We start from the raw sequence: 16,423 nt of genomic DNA, 5'->3' as shown, positions 1-16,423 counted from the left end.
CCTAGCACAGCTCAATGTATGCACATAAAAAAACACAGAAACAGAACATGATTAAGTAGCTAACTCTTGAGGGAGGCACGATTAAGTAAAACTTGAAATAAGAGAGGAACTAAATCCCTGACATGCAATGCCTTAATGTTTTTAACACTCATTGTTCGTAAATCAATCCATGTTTTGGCATTATTGTTGTTAAGGGCATACATTTAGGGCCATTTTAATGTCATACAGCAGATAACTGTATACTGTAGGCACATATCTCCCACTTTGTTATTGACTCGGATATTTGGATCAACTTCACAAGTGAACAAGAACCCTGGCCTGCTAGTCTTTTGGATCAATTTTGTGGGGGAACAAATGCAGTAGCTCCACTTCTAACAGCAGCCAGCGACGTGCAGCCAGGGCCTGGGGTGTGTCAGTAGGGGAGGTTCGTTTTTCCAAGGAGTCTCAGCACAATATACATAACAGAAGATTAGCATTCTAACACTTACCATTACTGAGAACAAGGCACCAAAACAAGCGTTTGCATCAACTTCCACGTGTGACGAGTGGGAAAAGGTGGGTTCTATGCTTGTGAATGATGGAGGGCTGCTCTCACGCAGGGATGGAGCACCCTAAACCTTGATGCATGAAAGCATCACTGACCTATAGAGGATACTACCATAGACTACAGTGGCAATGAAGGGCTTTAGAACTGTAAGCCCTCCGTAGTTCGTCACAGTTTAGGAAGATGGTTTACTGCCTCCTGCCTCCTGCTTCAAAGCCAGTTGGGGCAGGCAGCCTGGAACAGGCAGCCCAGACTTAAATACATTAATTTGTTTAGAGATACAATTGTATTTCTAAATAAATCAAACTATTTAACCCCTTCACTGCGGCGGCTATTCCGCCGCAGTGCTAAGGGGGGAGGGCGGCTGAGCGGCGGGCGCATGCTGGTGACGGAACCGCTCCGTCACCAGCGTCTGTTGCGCTGTGCTCATGACGAAGTGGTTCCGTCACGGCCCTGCCCGCTCAATAGAACGCGCCGCGCAGGCGCGGCGGCCGGGCCATGACGGAACCGCTCCGTCATCAGCTCAGCGCGACCGCGGCTGATGACTGAGCGGTTCCGTCATCAGCAGGGGAGTGGTTAATATTCGTACAGAAATGTGAAGGGGGGGGGATATCACAGCCCCAGAGCACTAATGGAGAATCCTGCCCTGCAATTCCTAACTCGGGCGGGGGCATTGCCTACCCAAATGCCGCCAGGAAACAGTCTTTTCAGACACTTATCCCTTTTTCCAAACAAACTGACAGGTCACAGTCAGGACACGTATGCGTCTCCTTGGCATGATGGCCTTCTGTATCAACAAAGTACCCCATGACAGGTAACATAAACATCCTTTGCAGGAGTGCTTAGCAGGACAGTGGTCTGAAGCAGGGGTCAATGGGATGATCTAGTGTTGGTGGGCCGTCAAACTTATCATTCTCTGCAATGGCGGAACACCAACAACCTGTTACCCAACAGTGGGTTGGAAGCTGGGCCTGGCCACTCTTAAACCTACCCCTTGCTGCATGCTTCTAAGTCATAAGAGGAATGGGTTGGCTACCTGGTGGGTTACAACCAACCTTGGCGACACAAATCTTGTGGCATTTCCAGCCTGTAAATGGCACGTATAACATAGGATTTTAATCTCGCTCTCAACAGTGATAAAGGATAGCATAGAAGTCTCTGCAGGTCTGCATATTTGGTTTTTGCTATCTGTAGTAGTTCACAAAGGAATTTATCGAGAGGTAGGACACAAGGTTTCAAATATATGCAGAAAGAACATCAAATTCAGTAGGCTTTGCAAGTATTTTCAGAATTTTTTTCCTCAATCATCAATTATTATAACATGCAATATGAGTCAGCCACCATTGTTGTTATATCAGGAGTCTACAACATTTTTTGCCATAAGAGCCTTTTACGTTCAATGAAAATAATCCTGAGCTTCTTATATTATTAGTGATTTAAATAGTGATCCCATCATGAAGGATTACATTAGTAGCCACCATATGCATGATTACTAGCAGTAATCAATTTAGTGCAGGATCACCAGCAGTAATGTCAAAAAGGCGTTGTCAATTTGGAATTTCTCTATGAGGGTACTATATAGCAGACATAGCTGCAATGATTCTCCCTCAAGTAATAATATTGGAAATACTTCTACCCAATGTTGCATTTATTTATTACTCAGATATAAGCCTTTGGAAACCATTTTTCTCCAAACATCAGCCTTTAAGTACTGAAAATGCGCACATTTTGGCTACATATACTTGTTTTATTAGGTTCGGTACATATATTAATTCAACCAAGCAATAGCCTCTAGTTTTGCAGGTTAGACTACACAAGGGAGAGCTAACTACAGATAGCTAGTGAGCTACTAGTAACTCGGGAGCTACCTGTTGGGCAATATGTTTTATATAATGGAATGTGACCCTTGCGCAGTTGTAATAAGAGGGCTAGTGTATTAATTACTACATGCACTACTTATCTGAAAGAGACCGTTGGTTGTAGATTCCTTACCTTGGAATTTCCCCCAGGCACCAGTCTGGATCTGGAGATTTTTCTTTAGCAGTACCCATGTGTGTCAGTATGTGGCATTGGTTGACTCCACATTGGTATTGTGGTCGCATGGATGATGGCGCTGTGCCTAATCAGAGGCCGCATCTGTGCCCTGACATCAGTTCTTTCTTTTTCCGCGCCAGCCTAGCGCATATCTGAAGAGAGCCACCCATAAGCCATTTTTTGGCTAACCAGTTTGTGACTTTTGTTGGCATCTTTTTTGAGTCTTTGACTCTTGGTGCGCGAGGGATGTCCCAGCATCAGATTGGTTTCAAGCCCTGCGGGTCCAGCCACAAGATCATGTCGGTGATGGATCCGCATCGCGTGTGCTTGTGGTGTCTGGAGTGTGAACATGACCCAAAGTCGTGCTCTGACTGCCGGGCCATGCACCCGAAGTCTTTGCGGGAGCCGTCCCGAAAGTTGTTGGAGGCCTGGTGGTCAGCTCTGCATCGTTCCCGGTCTCGTTCGAGAGGAAGGTCTTGAGACAGTTAGCAGAGCCCCCACTCCTCATCGCACTTAAAGTCGTAGAGGTTTTCGGGTAAGTCAAAACACAAGAAGAGGTGAAGAAGCACAAGTGCTCTTCACCTTCTCCCCGATGGTCGACTGACTTGGAGCATCGCCGTTCAAAGGCTCTGTCTCCGGGCCCTGTTTTAGGGACGACTCTGCTGCTTCCACCCGTTCCGGAAGCTGAAGTGTTCCCTGCTCAACTTATTCAACTCTACAAGACCTTACACCTAGTCTTTGGGCAGCTCAACTCCGCCAGCGCGCCTTCAGGCCCCACGGAGCAGGTCGGGGTCTTGGCCCTTCAATGCCGGTGGCTCTAGCCCTGGCTGGCCCTTGGTGATCCAGACCTTGACCTTCCCCGGCACAGATCTTGACGACAACAACCCCGGCGTCAACCGTGCCTATCCTCATACCAGAGTTGGAGCCGGACCGACGCTGGAGGGTACTTTTGTTCCCATGTTCATCCCTGGTGTTCGCTACCGACCAGAGGGTGGTGATGAGGACTGGGAGGAGTTTATGGACCTTTTAACTGACCAGCTAGAAAAACCAGACTGACGAGAAGACCTTGGTGATGCCAGTGGTCACACTGGTTTGTTTTCTCCCCCCTACCGTGGCTACGGAGGAGAAAGTGTCCTATGCTGTGGTGGTGAGAAGGGCGGCCGAGGTCTTGGGCCTGGAGCTCCCTTCGGTGGCAATCAGGACTAACCTCCTGACAGAGATGCTTCAGTTTGCAACTTCCTCTTCTGAACCCCTATTGCCGTTCAATGAGGCCTTCACTGGTGTCCCCCTTGGCACTTGGTCCAAGCCTAGCACATGGGCTCCTGTGGAGAGGACCATTGCCCGCCTTTACCGCCCTGCCCCGGATGACCCGGTGTTCTCGACCCAACACCCTTCCCCTGATAGCTTGCTGTTCAAAGCCTCTTCTTCTAAAGGCACATACCCCTCCAGATAGGGAATCCAAGAAGCTGGATCATCTTTGAAAGCGTAAGTTCACTTCCTCCAGCTTGGCACTGCGGTCGATGAATCCCAATTGCCTCTTTGGTTGCTACTCCCATACCATCTGGGATACGGTCACGCAGGTGCAGCCTCAGTGCACGGAGGAGGCCCTGGCCGTTCTCTCCCAGGCAGGGGGGATGGGAGAGACGCAGCCAAATTCGCCATTAGATGTGGACTAGATACCACCGATTCACTGGACAGAACGATTGCCACGTCATTTGCCCTTCGATGCTACACCTAGTTGAGGACATCTGGCTTTTCAGGGGATGTCCAATCAACCTTGATGGACATACCCTTTGATTTACGTCATCTTTTTGATGACAAAGCAGACTCAGCATTGGAGTTGTTGAAAGATTCTAGAGCTTTGGCCAGATCTTTGGGCCTCACTGCGCCTTCTCACCCACTCCAGTCTGCTTTTCGTCCATTTTGTTGCTACGTAAGGGCCACCCAACCATGTCCGGCCCAGTCTAGCCACCGGTTCATGCAAGCTGCCCAGGCTCTGCGTGGCTTTGGACGTGGGATCCAGCGACCTCGTGGGTTTGGGATCCAGCGGGCGGGCCAGTCCCCTCCCACCCTTACTAACCCCAACCCTGCCGCAGCCTCAAAACCTTCATAGTCTGAATTTTCAGACCCATCAGCGGCCAGTTAGAGGCTACTCCTTCCCCTTTGAGAATACTCCTCCCTCCATGCCACTGTCTTGCAAACGCATATCGGAGGATCATTTGGCACTTCTCCACCAGAAAGTCTCAGATGTCTTGGCCAAGGTTGCTATAGAGAGGGTCCCTGCGCCAGAAGTAGGTCCTGGTTGTTATTCCCTCTACTTTCTGGTGCCTAAGAAGGACAAAGGACTGTGTCCTATTCTAGACCTGAGGGCCCTCAACCTCTTCCTCTGGAAAAAGAAGTTCAAGATGCTCATATTGGCTCAGGTCCTGTTTGCGCTCGACCCCAGAGACTGGATGGTGGCGTTGCACTTGCAGGACGCTTATTTCCATCTTGCCAGCCCACATACACTACCTACAATTGACGGGGGGCCACGAGCACTTTCAGTTCACTGTGTTCCCATTTGGCCTTACCAGTGCCCTTCGGGTGTTCACAAAGGTGAGGGCGGTGGCCGAAGCTCATCTGCCCAGATCAGGGGTTCCAGTCTTCCCCTATCTCGATGACTGGCTGTTGAAGGCGGGCTCGCCCCAAGCTATCTTCTCCCACCTCCAGACTACGGCAGACCTACTGCACTCGCTGGGTTTCACTATATTGTGACAGGGTCCTGGTTCGCTACCTTAATCCCTCCCCTGCCCATCGCAATTTCTCTACAGTATTCACCTCATCATTTGTTCTGTGATATGGTTGATATAGGGCTACCTGCAGTGGGGTGGGTTCGGCCATACCTTTTTCCACCGCCACCTGGGGCTGAAACGGGATCGGGTGCACCCAATAGTGGATATCCTGAGCTTGTGCGCACAGTGCGTATAGTTGAAAGTCTGGTGCACCCAACCCTCCCTGCGAAAGCGGCAGCGTCAAGAGTTCCCAATGAATGCACAACTGCTTCCCCGCCAGTACGAGGGCAGTCATCATGGAGCGAAGTTTCTTTAAAAAATGCTTGTGTGAGAGGGATTGGTACTTTAGTGAATAAATATAGGAGTTTGGGCTGGACTATAATTTTGGTTATGGCTATCTACACGCCAGAGATAATGGTAGCGTGGACAAGGTGGCTACCTTATGCTCCTGCCACTCCCATCAGTCGACCATAATTCCTATGCCATATTTCTTGTGTGTCTATGCTGAGCCATATACCCAAGGGGTGTGGAATTTATTAAAATATCTACTTGTCCATGGGGCAGGTTGCTTCATAAATCTACTTGTCCTGTAACAAAATCCACTTGTCTCTTTGGTGCCATGTTGTGCGGCGACAAATTATGGCAGCAATCTCATTATATAAGAGCTCTTATATAGCCTCTCTGATTATACCAAGGCTCATACCATAGTAGTGTTTGAATACTAGCAATCCCTTTATGTTGCTACGTTTCCGTAGATCTACATACTGGGACTGAAGGTAGGGGGTAAAGAATAGTTCCAGGGTTGGAATGTCCTTTTGAGTCTGTGCAAACCTACTAAATTACATGTTTTAAAGGTTTTCAACAACTCTTCTCTAATCTTTTCCAAAACTGAGAAATGTTGGAAATTTACTCCTGACAATGGCAGACGTAAACCTTCTTCCAAAGTTGGGGAAAAAAGTACTTGGAGGGAAAATAAACTTGCAAACACTCAGGTTTTCGCGTGAGCAAATCTACACATGCATATTTGCTCATGCTAAAATGCAGTTGACAAATATTTTCTAGTACTATTTCTTGCCCTACTGCTGTAAATTCTTGTGAATTCACAAAAGCCATATAGCTGCCCTTAATGCAAGTATATACACCAAGGGTGCGCTTTTCAGTTTTCTTTAATAATTGGGCTAATTGGGTCTGTCGTTAACCATGACCTTTTGTGTTTAACATTTTCTCTCTGTATCGGCTGGATTCACGGTGAGTGACCGCATTCTGCTCTTTCACAAGGAGCATATCTGCAAACAAAGTAGTTTTGTTCAGTGCCAGTAACTAATGTGGCAGTGTGTGCTTTTTTGAGACCAAAACCAATTTTTGCTTTTGCCAATGTTTGTTATAACGGTGAGGGTCCGGCAGTTCTCACTTCATTAAGGTTTTACAAAAAACAAGCCAAAACAAGTCACGCATTGCCAAAATTAAAAAGCTGACCACCATTTCAGACCTACTGGTTTTGCCAATGCTTGTTTATTTTTATGTTTCTCAAAATCTTTTTAAAACTGGTTACACTGATTTTCTCATATGAATATTTTGGGAAAATACTCGCATGCATCAACACATTTTACTAAATGATGCTGCAAAATATTTTTACAGTAGTTTAGCAAAAAAATGTTTTTCCTACTTTCATTTTTTAGGAACATTTTATATTGAAAGCAAAGAATCATTAATCTTGCTTTCAAGCTTCTGCGAATATTTGCATCTAATCAGAGAGCATTCTGGGAGCATTATGCATAGCCTCATATTGCTAAACTTTGAAACCGTGTGTCCACATTTTTATACTGGAACTACTGTCAGTAGTGCAGTCGGAACTTAGATTTACTGAGAGCACTCAGCCTAATAATAAAGGTTCTCAATTAATGAACCATAAATACAATTTTGAACAGCATTAACATATGCACACAAATATTAACTGAACTGCAGGCAGTGCGCTTCCCTGATCCTTAATGTGGTACTGCAAACTGGCAGCCAAAGGGTTTGTGTTGCAGGGGGTTGTGCCTGCTTGTCCCAGGGGCAAAATGCACATTAAAACTTGTTGCCCTTGACCCCAAACAATATGTCCTGGGCGTCGGGCTATAGGAATTCCACATCCCTGTACCCAGGTATTTCACCAATCCAGTTGCCCAGGTCAATGGGAATTCCAGTTCCGTCCTACGTGGGGCATCAGTCAGGGGTAATAGCGTCGATTTGGCGCAGTTCACATTTACTCCAGACATGCCTCCAAACTGGAGAACCTCCCTCAATACCTGGTCTGTGTGGCTATGTAAAGAGAGGAATAAAAGTTGTTTGAAGCATGTGAGAATGGCAGTCCTCTGAGTAGAGTCGAATCCTCATCTAGGAGTTCAGTTATATAAGCTAAGGTTGATGGTTACTTAAGTGTATTTGCCAAAGCCCCACCTGGTCTGTCACCCTCCCCGTAGCGCAGGGCTCTGGCGTCTTTACCCGGAAAACACTTTTCCTTCTCGGCCTCTTCACCAAACTCTGAGATTTTCCCTCTCAGTGTTGCAAGATGTGTTGGCTCACCTGTTTGGTGTTATAGGAGTTTAGGGTCACGTATATTCTGCTCCAGCCGCACTAGTGTCTGTCTAATTGATTTTAGGATCCCGGATTGCTTAACTATGCATGCTCCCCTTATCACTGCCTTAAAGGCTTCCCATAGTGTGGATGGGGAACCTTTGTTAATTGAAAAATATTGAACAAGTAATATTGAACAAGTTCCCTACGTATCTCCTCTCTGAAGGCTGTGTCTTGTAGGACATGGGGGTAGTCGCCAGCTGAATGCACGGGGCAGAGTGTGCAGTATATTCCAACTTAGTGGTACTGGGGCATGGTCAGACAGCGTGCGCGGTAGGTGTCTAGTGCCATTGGCCCAGGCCGCAACATCGCCCGAGACCAGCCAGTAGTCTAGTCTGGACAAGGCATTATGGTGCGATGAGATACAGGTTCCCTCTCTAATGTCCGGATGCCAGCAGGCCGATATGTCTAACAGTCCATTAACATGCATAATGGAGAGAATTTATTGGGTGCTTCTGGGATGCATTTGGCAGGCAGATCCCACTCTGTCCAGGGTGACCTGCATGATGGTATTGAAATTACCCCCTCCCCCCCCCCACAATATTACTGTGTTGAAGCCCAAGAAGATGATTTTACACAGACCACACAGCGGTGAAAAGATTTGGGTTGTCTATGTTAAGGCCATAGATAGCGACCAGCGTCACCCGGGTTGTCATCAGTGTGCCTCTTAGAATGATATAACGCTAGTGTGTGAGAGGATGTCTAACCTGACCCCGCCTGATCAATATCATCATCCCTCTAGCATAGTTGGAGTATGACGCTGAATATGCCTCACCCCAGTATCTGTTGTTTAGTTTCAGGTCCGCAACCAATTCTTATGTAGGTTTCATGCCAGAAGCAAATATTGATATTTTTTGCCTGGTTAGATATGAATGCACTAGCCTAGCTTTCCTATAATCGTTCAATCCTCTTATGTTCCAGATGAGGAAATTTACCTCTGCCATTGCCTGTTGCTGGGTGGTGTGGATATATACGCAATGTGCTGCCATTCACAATGGGTTGGTCAGTTAATCTCCTAAATGCACAATCACAATGACACAAACTGTAGGTTAAACTGTGTATCCTGCCTGAGCTCTCAATTTTGCGGTCTATCGCAGCAAATTGTGGCAAAATTAACTCCCTCCACCTGAAGAACTTAATAACTCCTGACCCAACCACCACCCACACTAACCCCCCCCGCCCCCCAACTAGGTTGTGTTGCCCTCCCCACCCCCTCCCTGTATTTACCCCTTACAAACAAACATTATATACCATGGGAGTTCTCCCGGGGGCCTGGGTCGCCGGCACACAGCCCTACCATGAGGCAGGGTGGCCAGGTTGTGTTATTAGTTTGTGGAATCGCTAAACATGTGAACATTTATGTGGTTTAGTTGTATACGTGACCTTTCCTTCCCTTATCGATTATTATGCACATGGTCGTGTGGCCCACTGCGGAGACACAGCTACTTGTAGCGCTTAGTTTCTTTGGAAGATGCCGGTATACTTTCATTTCAGTGTCTTTAGTCATTGTCACTTAGAGCCTGCTCCGATCCGGTTTGCTGAGATGAGCAGTGAGACTGTTTCTTGGCGTTTAAATCTGTGCAGGGTAAAGCATGGCGTATTGAACTGAAGCCCGCTGTAGGATGTGCTTGGTTGGCTGGAACTCTTTGCGGGTTAGCTTGTACCAGCGGCGTGTGGTCTGGGAAAAAGGAGAGAATATTTCCCTGGGGGTTGATGGGGCCTTGGTCCTTGGCTGCTTTTAGTAGTGTGCTGTGGTCCCGATAGGTCAACAGCCTTGCTTTTATAGGTCTCGGTGCTGCTTCCACGGGTGGTCTGGGCCCCAGTGAGCGATGCAACATTCAACAAGGTGGTAGAGCCCTGTCCTCCGTTGGTCCAGCACTCTGGAACAAACTCCCCTTGGTGCTCAGGCAATGCAGTGATCACCTAGCATTCAGGAAGAAATTGAAAACCTTTTTATTCCAATGTTAATAGCCTCCAAATTCACTGTTCTTTGTCTGTAGTCTACCCAACAAGGCATTTGGTGCGGAGATACTCCTTCGGGAGTCAGATTCCAGCGTGGTATAAACTCATAAATAAAATAAACAAATAAATAAACAATCCGTACGGGGGACAAAACTGAACAAAACAGGTCCTGCAGCAGTGTCCCAATGTAGTGTTCTGTTTTTAGTATAGCTGTAGTTTTGGGCAAACCTGTAATTCTTAGATTATTGCACCGGGAGCGCACCTCTAAATCTTCATTTTTTCCATTTTGAGGATGTGCTCCTTAGGCTCGACTTGGTAGTCACCTGCATCTGAAGTGCGAGTCTACAGAGTGTCCAGGCGAACCTCATGGGAGTCAACCTGCTTTTTTACCCTATCCAGCTCGGTGTAAGCACATCAATTTCATTGTCTATGGTTTTTATGCTGCAGCGGACATCCTGCAGTATGGCGCGTAAGTCCTCACCTTGTTTCTCCCCGCAGTCCCTGGTAGTTAACACGGTTTCAGGTTCAGAACGGGTGTTGGTTGTGCGAGTTAAATGTTTGTTTTCAAATGGCAATTTGGACTGCTTGGGGTTGTTTTTTCCCATGTTGCCTTTAGGTGGAAATTCTTTGGTATCAATACAGTCAAGTGCCCTGTGTTAAACAGTGCATAGGAGTCAACTGCTACCCTGAGTTCCCAAAGACAGTCGCATCTGCTGATCTGGAGCATGGGGGAAGAGGCGTTTATCTGTGCACATGCAATCTTCTTGATTTTGGTGCCGGATTAAGTATGACTCTGGCCCCTATGCACCTGACTCACTTTAACGGGGTGCAACGAGGCAGCAGGTCGCCCCTGCAGGGCACACAACCAGACCGCTCAGCCACCCCCGGATGCGCCTGCAATGCCAGTGCCACAGAGGGGCCAAGCAATCACGCCACAGCCCCACCAGCTCTATCCCGCCCCGGTCCGTACAATCACTTGGCGGCCCCCAAGCCCCGGTCCACACCAGACGGCCCGACAGTCCCCTGCGTCAGCACAGCACAGCGCCACACTACCCAGGCCGCGGGAGGACCAGCGGGCCACTCAAGAGGCCGATCGCCCCTCAGGCACACCAGAGTACTCATGCATTCCACATGTGTGAGCCACCGCTACACGTCCGGGGCCAGTCAGTCTGGGCACCACCACAATACCTTCAGGCCACGGCTGCTGCGCCAGGCCCTGCTCGTCGCCGATGACGTGTTTTCTCTGGGGGCCTAAGTTTGCCTAGGCAGATCCTTCGCTAGTCCTGTCTGCAATTCAGCATCCATGTCAATGTAGGCCTCTGCAGCAGATCCAAATGCCCAGGAACCTCTCAGATGCCGTGCAGTATGCACCGCTATTCAGCCTCCTGCATCAAGGGGTCTCGTAGCAGGCCTCGGTATCTGCAGGACAGTTGTCAATGCCGGTGTGGCCTAACACTCGCAGCGTGCGAGGCCCACCCACGCAGTATCTATGTGCATGTTGCATCGATTTCATTCGGTGGTCAACAAATCTCGGGCACAATCTGTTTCTGGTGCAAGATAGCTATCTTGTTTTATTCGATTCCCTCTGCAGGATGTAGATTCTTTAGGATAAGTGAGCCCGGCCGGCAGAGCCCCTTCAGCAAGCGACCATCTTGCAGCACAGCGAAGCCACGCTCCCCAAGTCTCCTATTGTTAATAGGTTCTTTGAGGGCATTACTCATCTGTTTTTTCCATCTCCTTTCATAAAGCCCCAGTGGGACTTAAATCTTGTTGTCACATACCTTATGTGTGCTCCCTTTGAGCCTCTTAATATCTGTCCTCTCAGGCTCCTCACTATCAAAACTGCCTCCCTTGTGGCCCTTGCCGTTGCTTGCAGGGTGAGTGAGCTTCAGGCTTTGTCTTCCAAGCCCCCTTTCTTTTCTCTGCATCCGGACAAAGTGGTGCTTAGAACGAAGCCTTTAGACTGTAAAGAAAAATCTCTGAATCCAGACTGACACCTGGGGGAAATAATAAGGTAAGGAATCTACAACTGGCATATGTCTCTTACAGATACATTGTTACCAAAGGTATGTAACTTGTTCTTCACTGGCATGGTATGTACATATCAGAAAATTATAGAGGGCAATCATGTATGGACACTTACACAATAATAGAAAGTACAGCCCATGTGACGAGTATCTGTCGTCACCTCTTCTACTCCATTACAACAGCTGATGGGTTCATGGCCACAAATATCAAATGTATGTACTGTCACTAAATACATATAACAAACAAGCATGGGCATAGCCAATTGGGCCAGCTTTAATGTGCAAATGCGTTCAAAGAGCGTTTGTTCATACCTCTGAATGCATTAGCACATTATAGTCAGATCTGTTGGCTTTGCTAGTTCCTATTACTATATGTGAACACCACCGTTATATTGGCTAGAACGGATTACGTCAAGCATGAGCTATCAATGGCATTTACATTGCCACTGAGAAACATGATCCAAATAATGCCAAGTGCAAGATACCAACTGTGGAAACTCTGTACAGGCAAAGTAAATAGTTTTTCAAAAATATTTCTGAATTGCAAGTGGTTGATGTTTTTGAGTTCTTGCGACTTACCAATTAAGGTACATGAGCAAGTCAAGTAGCCAAGCGCAAGCTTATTCTCTCAAACGCAACTTAGGAAATATGATATTACAACAATAAATGTGGAGCTGGACCATTGACTAACATGTTTTAACCATTCCTTTTTATTTTTATTTTTTTTATTTTTTTTATTATTGCAGGAAGAACATCTTCATGAAATTTCAATACAAAAAGAAAGACAATACAATTTCTCCTTTAACAGCTAAAGCAGAGAATAGACATATATAATTCCAAAAACAAAATATATATATATATATAATTTTTAGCAAGACGTAATTATAACAACAGATTTATCACTGGTCTTTAAACATATTTACAATTCAAAAAAAGTTCCCCATATTTTTTCTTTCTTTTTCAAAGCATTAGGATCTCTGAGTCTTGCTAAAGAGAGTTCCATAACATTAATTTCATTTATCAAACTCCACCATTCCATTATACTAGGAGGATCTTTTGAGATCCAAGATCTAGCTATGACTAACCTAGCACATGCATATACTATAGTTAATAGATCCCTATGCTGACTAAGGTTATCATAAGAATCAAGTAAAATTAACTGTGGCGTTATTGGCGGAGTATTAATTTGTTTCCTTGACAGAACGTTAGTTATCCCATTCCAAAATATAGATAACTTTGGGCATAGAACCAACATATGCTCGATACCTGCTGCTTCCATATCGTATTTCGGACACTTGGTACGATCATTAGTCTGGTTGCCACGTGTCCAACTAGATATTCTTTGTGGAGTGTAGTACAGCTGAGTAACTGTTCGATATAGCTGGAGCCTCAAGTTGGAAGATTGGACTACCCGGTTTATTTGGCATAATGAGGTCGAAATCTGTTTAGGGTTGATGTTAACACCTAGTCTGGTTGACCATTTAGCCGCTAGTTTCCCACTACCGTCCCTTTTGTTTGCAATCAAATGGCCATAGCTTAAACTTATAAGTGATTTAATTTTATCTGAGTAGAGACACGTTAGAAAGTCCGAGTGCGATACTTCTACAATCTTCATCTTGCGGAGTACAAAATCCCTAATTTGGATATATTTAAAATACATATCATCATTTAATTCAAAAATATGTTTAAGTGAGCCAAAATCTAACAAACCATTCGGGCCATAAAGGTCTCCCAAAGTGGTAATTCCATGCCTAGCCCATATCTTCCCTAAGCCATCTGAAAAAATACAAGGCAGCCCAGGATTACCCCACAGTCTAAGCTCAGCATTATAATAAATAATTTTTCCTATAGTCATGATTTGGTCCCAGATTTTTTTAATATGCCTAGCGGTCTTAAATTTAACTCTTTTGAAGTAATTAGGATCGTGTACACGAAATAAGAATTGATTGCAATCAGGTCCCAGCATGTAATGGTGATAAAATAAAGAACTCTCGTTTTTCAGCAATTTCGTATATGTTGAAAAAAAGTAGCGAAATAATATATTCTAAAATCAGGAAACATCAAGCCTCCCTTTTCGATTGGTAACTCCAATAATTTAATAGATCTTCATGCTTTTTTATAGCCCCACACAAAGCTACCACAAATGCCTTCTAGTTTCTTAAAGAAAAATTTGTTAATTTGCAAGGGGATTGAGCTAAATAAATATAATAGTTTGGGTAGGATCTTCATTTTGATTAATTTGATACGCCCCACTAGGCTGAGAGGTATCTTGTGCCATTTTTTTTAAGAGTAACGTAATTTCCTTTAACATAGTCATAGTTCATAGTTATGACCTTATCTATATCAGCTGCCATCTTAATTCCAAGATAGGTCGCGCTTTGGCATAAACCCAGAATTGGTACCAATGGTTTGTAATTAGCAATAGCTTGTGTCTTACTTACATTAAGTTTATAGCCGGACACATCTCCAAAATTTCCAGCCTCTTGTATTATTGCCGGAATTGCTGTAACCAAGTCAGTAGTATATATCGCTATATCATCTGCAAAAGCAGTTATCTTCAGATTTTTACCACCATGTTGTGCAGGTATAATACTATCCTGAGCTGTCAATGCATTTAAGAAAGGCTCCAAAGATAGAGCAAAAAGTAGAGGGGACAGAGCGCAACCTTGCCTGGTTCCCCTCTCTATCACAAACGTAGCTGACTCCGTTCCCCCATAACTGATCTTCGCCCGTGGTGTATCGTAAAGCGAGCAGACCTAATCAAAATAGGGGCCCTGGATACCAATCTTCTTCAAAACCTCTCACAAATACTTCCACCCCACTCGGTCGAAAGCTTTTTCAGCATCTAACATTACCATGCCGAGTGGGGTGTGAGTTGTTGAGGCGACATCAAAGGCTGTGATTGCCATATTTACATGAGCTGTGGTATCCCTTCCTGTCACAAAACCGTGTTGCTGGGCGTTAACTAAGACTGGCATTATAGGGGCCAAACGTTTAGCCAAAATGTTGGCAAAAATTGTAACATCAGAAGTAATCAAAGAAATCGGCCGATATGAGCCACATTCTTCCGGGGTCTTGTTTTTCTTTAAAAAAAATACTATTTTAGCGATTTTCCAGGACATGGGAGCCTTTCTAGACTCCGTTATGGAGTCCATCACTTTTTCCAGAAGAGGGAGTAGTTCTTGTGCACATACTTTATACAGCTCTATAGGCCAACTATCCTCTCCTGGCGCTTTGCCAGGGGGTAGGGCGAGGGTTGCCTCATTTATTTCAGAGATTGTTATTTTAGAATTAAGCTGGTGCACAGCTTCAATATTTAAAGGTGTAGGCATATACTCATCAAGGTACTGAAGTATTTTGGCTTTAGTAGGAGTGTTGTCTGGTGTATATAGTTTACGATAATATTTAGTAAATTGGTCCAGAATCTGATCTGTTTGTTCATAATTGCATAAATCTGGACCTTTGATTTGTTTAATCCTGGTTCTGGCTTTCTTATCAGCAACTTTATATGCAAGTGCTTTGCCTATTCTATCCCCCTCCTTCATATTGAGCCAATTTATATTTATGGATTTTAGCGCTGTACCCTTCTCTTAGTGACTTTTTAATAGAAGATTGTAGCTTTAGCAGCTTCATTCTTAATAGTGCAATGTTAGGTGTTTTTTGAGCGGCAGCTTCTGCTAATTGTTGCTCAACCCGCAGGATATTAGAGATGGTTCTCTTAGTTTCTCTGCGACTTTCAGCGTTTTTCCTAAGAATATACTGTTAGGCAAGTAAACAAAAAGTGGGAGTATGCAGTGGAGTAGAACTCAGGGTATTCTCACATTTAAAATCATTGGATATGTTCAAAACGAGTTGTTATGATGGGCCTGCAGCGTTGCAAAACTAGGTCTAATTATTTTCTTAAAATGTTAAGTAGGTCTTAAATTTGCCATGTGAAAGACCACTGTGGCCAAACGCAGTAGTCACTATGTATGGAGAGAGAGTGGCTGATTTAATAAACCGTGATCAAGCTTTACATATGTGATGAAATACATAAAATGACAAACGCCCTCATTCCTATAATTGAGTATTAATACCGGACAACAGTCATTGATTAGGATTTGAATCACCTCTGCAACAGTATGCTAGGTCTACATTCATTTTAATTCATGAGAAGTAAAGATCCCCGCAACGTAAATCTTAAAAATGGTGCTTTGATTGCCTACACCTAGGATAAGGTTCAATCGTGTTTTGGGTATAGGATTCTAAGTGATGTTTTTCAAGTATTGAAGTTCGCTCTGTGTATGAACCACTCAAAAGTTGCCTTACTTATAATAGTTGGTATGAACTTAAATTTTAGTTATAACAGTTGATTTTATTTCTAAGTTTTAGATTGTGGAATTAATGTTTCTGAGCATATTTCCTTTAGTTATGTATCTTCAATCTTGGTTTATAAAATATTTGTAATTTTTTTATTCCAGTATAAAACT

At 44.9% G+C, this 16,423-nt stretch overlaps 1 protein-coding gene across 4 annotated transcripts in view; it reads left to right on the top strand.

Moving 5' to 3' along the window:
* Nucleotides 1-16,423, top strand: part of OPTN (optineurin) — a 543,667-nt gene that overhangs the window by 431,555 nt on the left and 95,689 nt on the right. The gene's annotated exons all lie outside the window — the stretch shown is intronic.

Source organism: Lissotriton vulgaris, chromosome 1_1 (genome assembly GCF_964263255.1).
Source record: "Lissotriton vulgaris chromosome 1_1, aLisVul1.2, whole genome shotgun sequence".
Taxonomy (NCBI): domain Eukaryota; kingdom Metazoa; phylum Chordata; class Amphibia; order Caudata; family Salamandridae; genus Lissotriton; species Lissotriton vulgaris.
Note: the sequence above shows the minus strand (reverse complement) of the source record. Positions and strands in the feature narration are given on the sequence as shown.